This window comes from Polyodon spathula, chromosome 9, assembly GCF_017654505.1.
Source record: "Polyodon spathula isolate WHYD16114869_AA chromosome 9, ASM1765450v1, whole genome shotgun sequence".
Lineage (NCBI taxonomy): Eukaryota > Metazoa > Chordata > Actinopteri > Acipenseriformes > Polyodontidae > Polyodon > Polyodon spathula.
The window spans coordinates 42,063,914-42,070,913 of NC_054542.1; the positions used below are offsets into that span (position 1 = coordinate 42,063,914).

At 37.9% G+C, this 7,000-nt stretch overlaps 1 protein-coding gene across 7 annotated transcripts in view; it reads right to left on the reverse strand.

Moving 5' to 3' along the window:
* The window catches only part of LOC121320897 (muscleblind-like protein 2), a 43,740-nt gene extending 42,710 nt beyond the window's left edge, over positions 1 to 1,030 (reverse strand). For 4 of the 7 annotated variants that reach the window (XM_041259668.1, XM_041259664.1, XM_041259663.1 and 1 more), the window contains exon 1: positions 747 to 1,030. The gene's annotated coding sequence lies outside the window, so the exon portion shown is untranslated. The remainder of the gene's footprint in view (positions 1 to 746) is intronic. The other 3 variants (XM_041259666.1, XM_041259665.1, XM_041259669.1) reach the window with 2 other exon arrangements.
* Between the last annotated feature and the right edge of the window lie 5,970 nt (positions 1,031 to 7,000).

The following is a 7,000-nucleotide window of genomic DNA, read 5'->3' on the forward strand; positions in this document are numbered from 1 at the left end:
AAGATTCAAATATTTCAAATGCAATGCCCTTTCTAAGCTTTTTGATGATGAAAAATAAAGTACAACCTAACAGTGAATCTTTACAACCAGACAGACAAGAGTGTTGTTGTCAAAAGGCTTAATAAATTAAAAATAATAATAATAATAATAATATAATAATAATAATAATAATAATAATAATAATAATCTTAGAGACTAAAATAAAAAAGCAGTTCTCAACGTGGTTAGTTTAAGACTACTAACTAGCATAACTTTTTTTTTTGCCTAACCAGACAGACCGGCACCGCCGGCAGACACAAGGTGAGCAGTTTGTACACATGATCACGACGTAGCTAGTCGTGCATTCCGCAGTTCACTCAGCAGGCCTGTGCGATTAATCCACTACTAGTCTGGTGCAGACACACAGCAGTGACTTGGAATAGTATACACAGAATGCACGATAACATCGTTGTAAAAGTAACATGTACATACAGCATCGGAAGTAGCTATGGCTAAAAACATTTACCCTATCTTAACAGCGCGAAAGCAACATTGTAAATAATACAACAAGAACAGATTAATCTAACATATTTTCTTGATAAGCAGATCGATTTGCTGCACGTCTTCAGATACCGTGTACACGAACGTAGTTCCAAGTCATATCTGAAATCACTGTAATATGTGTATGTTATCAAAACTAAACATGGACGCTTTATTTTCTTGTCGTTTTGTCATTGCACGTATAAAAATAAGCTGCATGGACTTACCTTACTGTCCTGTTCAGTTACTCACTACCGCTACTGTGCACCGCAAATTGAAAATCAGGGCCACGATTTTTTTTTTTTTTTTTTTTTTTTAAAGTAACTACGTGTTATTTTAAGGCTGTCTTCCGTTTAACATAAATACTCTCGTCGAAAAAAACAAACTACTTCTGAAGAAAACAAAACAAAAAAATCCGCTTTATTTTTCCTTCTGTGTTACTTTGCGCTAAAGCTGTAAGTGCAACAAGCCCTCTGACAGCTCACAGAACAAGAAAGACACACTCGCGTATGGGGGTGATCAACAGAGCCAATTTTATTATTGGATGTTGGACAATGGCTTATATTAAAGTAAAATTAAAACGCTTTATATTAATTTTATGAATAAATCTGTACGTACAATTGCCCCAATCAATCTACGAAACTAAAGGTTTTAAAGCAATTCCCTGTCACCCCTGTTTGAGTAAGGGAGTGGTACATTCCTAAAGAATGTCAGGAGCACCGGGAAGGGCAAGGGTCTGCCTGTTTCCTTGGAAACAGCAGTGCGACTCCAAGGAATTTGTATGAATGTATCCTGTTTTTTTATATCAACAGGCGGTTCCGTTTAATGTGTTGCAGAATTGTAATTTAGCATGTTTGCCTTTAGTATGGATATGAAACTTTTTTTTTAGGTAGGCCTAATTTACACACACACACACACACACACACACATATATATATATATATATATATATATATATATATATATATATATATATATATATATATATATATATATATATATATATATATATAATATATTAGGGCAAGTATGTTTAATGTATATAAAATAAACTCCCATTCATACAAATTACAACTTTTTATTTTTTTTTCATAATTCAGCTGTCTTGCCAACGTGGATTTCCACCAACGTCCTTTCCCCTTTCTTGTAAATTGACCCCACCCCAGGGATTTTAGTTCCTGGATTTGCTTATGCAGAGTTTGAAATTTGGGAAGCAGGCTAGACTCTGAAATGCATGAGTCCAAGCTCTGTTTCTGCAGCCTGACTAAACCTATCAATTCTTTAAAAATAAACACATACATAAATACATAAATAAATAAATAACAACGTAGAATCCCTGGAATACCCTGTCTCTTATGTAGGTATGACGAGTAACTGTTTAATCCACCATTAAAATATAGCAACAGACCAAACCTGCGTAAAAACTTAATTGTATGTCTTTACCAGAATTCACTCCTGACGATTCACCACAATTAGCATGCATACCGTTTGAATTCATGCATTTATGTACATTTATCATGATTTAATATGTGATTAAAGTCGCTTTGCTGTGTTTTTGTACTATATTTACAACCCTCGTTATGATTTTCCATTGGTATAAAGGAGGCCATTCTAATATTACCTAGCTGTCACATTCATAACCAAATCTTCTAGATTCAATCATTCTAAACCTGCTTGTCAAAAAGGATCTTGGGAAGGTTGAGAATTGTGTATGTGTAGACTGAATCTCTTGACATAACTCCCACACACCAGCCCACCTACGTATCCCACCTACACAATTTCAGTGGGTGCGTTCACGGAGATCATTCTGTGCAGAATCTGAGTGATTTAGCCAATGATTTTAAAAGAATGACCTATGTTTATGCACCCATTCTCTAAATTCGTCAGCATCTGCAAGGAATCTGCGCAGAATGATCTCCGTGAACGGACCCAGCATATCGGTTTCTGTGCCCGATTAAGACAAAGACGTGAAGTTGTCTACCTTTCTCATTCACGTATACGCCACACCCCTGCATGACTCTCTCTGAGGCTGAGGCAGCGTCATAGAGATGTGGATTGTGGGTGCGGAATCTCAACTCCGTTGAAGCCTGCAGTGCTGATGTCTCCCCCTGGTTATTTTACCCTACATGACCCAATCAATGACTACCGGAGTCTGCTTCTCATTAGCAACCAGACTTGCAAATGATAGAACGGCATTTCTGATAATGGCATGGCGTTCCTCTAGGCTGTGAAAGATTATCGATGGGAACCTTTTCAGCAGCAATAGATGATGCATTATGTATCGTCTAAGACTGATGACATCATGTTGTGCTACTCCTGTCATCCAGGCTGAGCACATTGGTTTAGTAGATCTGTGCCACTTCAAAGGCATTTAAAAAGGTCATGTAATGTGTACCTTGATGTACACCGCTACTCCCGTGGTGCTCCGAGGAATGCATGAAAAACACAAATGTAAAAAAGGACCACTTGCCAAAAATGCTTTGGATGCCATGTGCTTGAATAATATTCTCTTGAACCAGACAATTTGAATTACCACGCCTTAGTTTTTTTTTTTTTTTTTTTTAAGAATATATTTACTGTACTTTACAACCAATACTGTTTACTGAACTTGACTGCTTAAGGAACAGCTTGGGCTCAAATCATTCATAATTCACTTTTGTTTTTACATCTTTTTAGAGCATTGAGATGTTAAGGGGAAGCAATTCCGCTTTACATAAAAACAATGGAATGCCTATTGAGGATAATTCTTCTTCATCCATTCAGCAATACTAAACAGAAACATAGCGAAAACAAATAGACAAACACTGGGACAGATCTGTGTATTCTTTCACAAAACAGAGGCTTGTTTATAAGTACTGGATTTCTTTTTGTTGACCTGAGGAGAGAACTAAACATCAGGTATAATTTTGAAAAAAAGATCAAAACAAACAAATCACTTAGGAAAAAAAAAAAAAAAAAGTCGCAATTGCTGCACTGCAGAATGTTTGGTAATAATATTTGTTTTTCACATACTGTAATTCTTACCCTTGGGTGTTAAACCTCAGAACTGTTTACTTTGCCTTGATTAATTGTTGACTAATTCTCTCGAGAAACAACCCTCATTAACTAAACACTGTCTTGCCCAGTGGTCAGCAAGAGTATTGGGGACTTCCTTCTCTAGAGCGGATGATTTTGAAAGCCAGCTCATCTCTGCTGTTGCTACTCATTAATACATTCCTTTGCGAAGAACGCTGCTTCACCTCTATCCAGAGAAGCAATTTGTTCTGAGAATTCGTGATAAAGTGTTGTGAAAGTTTAGCACCAGAGAACGTACTGGTGCTAAATCATCAAACCCGCCCTAATCAATCCCCCCTCACAATCTCCCATAAGACACAAAGCTTCTCTCTCCTGTGTGGGAGGATGAGTGAGTGAGTGTGTGTGTGTGTGTGTGTGTGTGTGTGTGTGTGTGTGTGTGTGTGTGTGTGTGTGTGTGTGTGTGTGTGTGTGTGACTGGGAGGGGGGGATCATGTGAGTAATCCAGACCCAATGAGAAACTATCACCCTCTATGTTTGCTAAGGAATAATAATAAAAGAGACATTAAACATGTCTACTGGAGCCAGAATTGAATATTGCTGCCCTATATGAAGTAACGCCCCCTTGCCCCTATGTGGTTGTAGAAGTGCTTCATTGTCTCATAAAGCCAAACATAAGTAATACATGCTGTATTTTGTCTGCTATAACAATACTGTAGTACCTCTACTTTCTCCAATACCTTTGATATCAACATGCAAAAATAGAAGAGTGATGTAACTGTATGCTTGTGAATGAATGTAAACATGCGTGATATATTGGGTAGAGGGATTACACCAAATATTGCACGTTAGCCACCATCATGAAACAGTATAGGAGCTGTAGCTGTCCAGCCTGCTTGCATCATTTATTGTACTCATACCCCCGTTCAAGGAGAAAGCATGCTCCCTTGGTGGCTGCCTTGATTGGAGTCTTGACAATATTGATTTTGTATATAAATTACCTGTGCATAATCAATGAAAAACATAAAACATTTTGGTACAGTAGGTGCTGTATCGGCATCGGTGACCACAAATTACCTAAAAACTAGTTAGATTTGTTAACCTGCACTAAAATTGAACTCTTTCAACTGTATTTTAAAATGGTGTTTAATTAGAAGATCAATAAATGACCCCAGTGGGAAACACAATCAGAAAACGTGTGTGGTGCAGAAGATACAGTTGATTAACTCCTGTGTTTGATCCTTTATCTCACACTACCTGAATATTAACAGGAGCAAGCAATAGGTAGCTTTTCATCCTAAAGTCATATTTGTCTGGATATTGGGATTGTGACCCTACCTTCTCACCTACAGATTTTATTATAAGGAGAGGCAAATACACTCGGCAACACACATGGACCTTGTATAGACTGACTTGCCAAAGCATATAGACTGACCTGCCAACCCTTAAAATGACATCAATATAAGACAGCAGATAGCTTATCATTAATTTGGCCTGTGAATAGTTTATGCCAAATCTAAGCAGTTCAGATATAATTTGTATCTATACAGCTAAGATGAAGATGAGAAAATAACCAAACACAGTTATATATGTGGTATGTAAATGGGACATTGGACAAGAGCTGAGATCCAGTTGATATGTTTTGCTGTGTGATCATTTTGTTTCATGTACACTAAATTGTTATTTCTAACTAGAAGTGGGCTCCACAGTATCTGTGCTCTCAATACCATAAATAATGCTTTTTATGATTTACACATGTCAGAAAATTGTCACGGTCTCAGTTAATCAATCAGTGCTAGAATGAACTCTGATTCTAATTACTTCTTCAAAAGTCCATACCAGTCCATTAGCAGTTGATTCAACAACACACCGCTGCAATTCAAACATGTCTTAACATTCAAAGAACCTTTAAAACACATATACATTGTGGTCATGAACAAATACAAACACATATCCACTTTGATGCATGACCACCAGCCATGATGACTCGCAAGAGAGAACCAAAGGAAATCTAATCACCAACTATGAAACCAATATCTCAGTGTTTGGGTAAGGTCAGATCCCAGATATGTCTCTTGACTGATTAGTTCACATAACCCAGCAAACAAGAAGTATGAAAATGAAATGATTTCTGAGATGAAGTGTGGAAGAAGTGTAACCAAACATATGCAGCCATGAGAAATAATACCAACGACTGTCATAAAAACAAAGACGTATCCAATGGCACTGGAACAATTTATAAAGTGGGGGTGCTGAAAGCCATTGAACCAAACTGTAACCCCTGTATATGATGGAAGCCATGCAAAGCCAAAGGGGAGCTGCCGCACCTTCAGCACCCCTAGTTCCAGAGACCTTAGACATATCAAAGCCAGCAATACAGAGTAAACCCCACTCTTTATGTGTGTTTGAAGTTAGTTCTAGAAATGAATGGGTTCACTTGAATCTTCAGTTTAATGCCGACCATTTAAGACACTTAAAGACAAGGTAACTCAAAGGTAAATAGCATTTGGTCCCATCTAATATTTATGGAGTGAGGAGCCAATGTGACCATGGGCTTCCATGTGGAAATACCAGAGGTCAAAAGCAATGAACAAAGCTCATTAAGGCACAGCTAGTTAAAGATATGTTCAGACATCAATAGGTTAAAATAGGTTGCAGAGAAATCCCAATAGAACAGATACAGTATCAGATTCCTGCAGGGCATACTATGGTGTATGCTTTAAGTAGGACATACAGTACTCCAGTAAACACAATGGTAACTGTTCCTGTTTTGTTTCTCTACCATTATACAGCTGTATACAAACTGTCACATCAATCCAACAAACCAATCAAACATTATGTCCGGTAACAGCAATTTTAAACAATCTCCCACCAGAAGGGTATATATGTCAGTATCAGAGGGCCCTATGTATTTATCCATTACCAATCAGTTTCTAAACACAACCTTGAGGAACTCATGATAATCCCCGCCCCTTCTTCACCCGCCTGTCCTTCCTACCAAGGGCACATGGTATACTGAATTTGATACCGAGACATTTCTCTGTACTGTTCTGTTCAACAGCAACACATACAGTTAATAACCCAGAGTCGCTTCAGTGTTATATATTTCAAGCAGGGTCCTGTTTCTATGGCAGGAAAGGCTATAACAGTATTAGACGACTTGCCAAGTCACATGTTACAGTGCTGTTCGAACCCAGTATCCCCCATGGCCCATGCCATTTGCTCTAATCAATAGAACAAAAAGCCTTTTACACAGACCTATACATCTCCTTTAGAAACCTCCTGAGACGCAACAAGGCTTTAGATTCCATGATACTGCTTAGCAGCACAGGAAATGATAGACAGACATCACTGCCACGTTGGTACTTCATTCTGAAGAACGTAATTGCTGCTTTGCTTTAATCGACAGGCATCACAAGTTCTTAACATACCCATCTCATACATACTCCATTGTTGTGAGGAACCCATT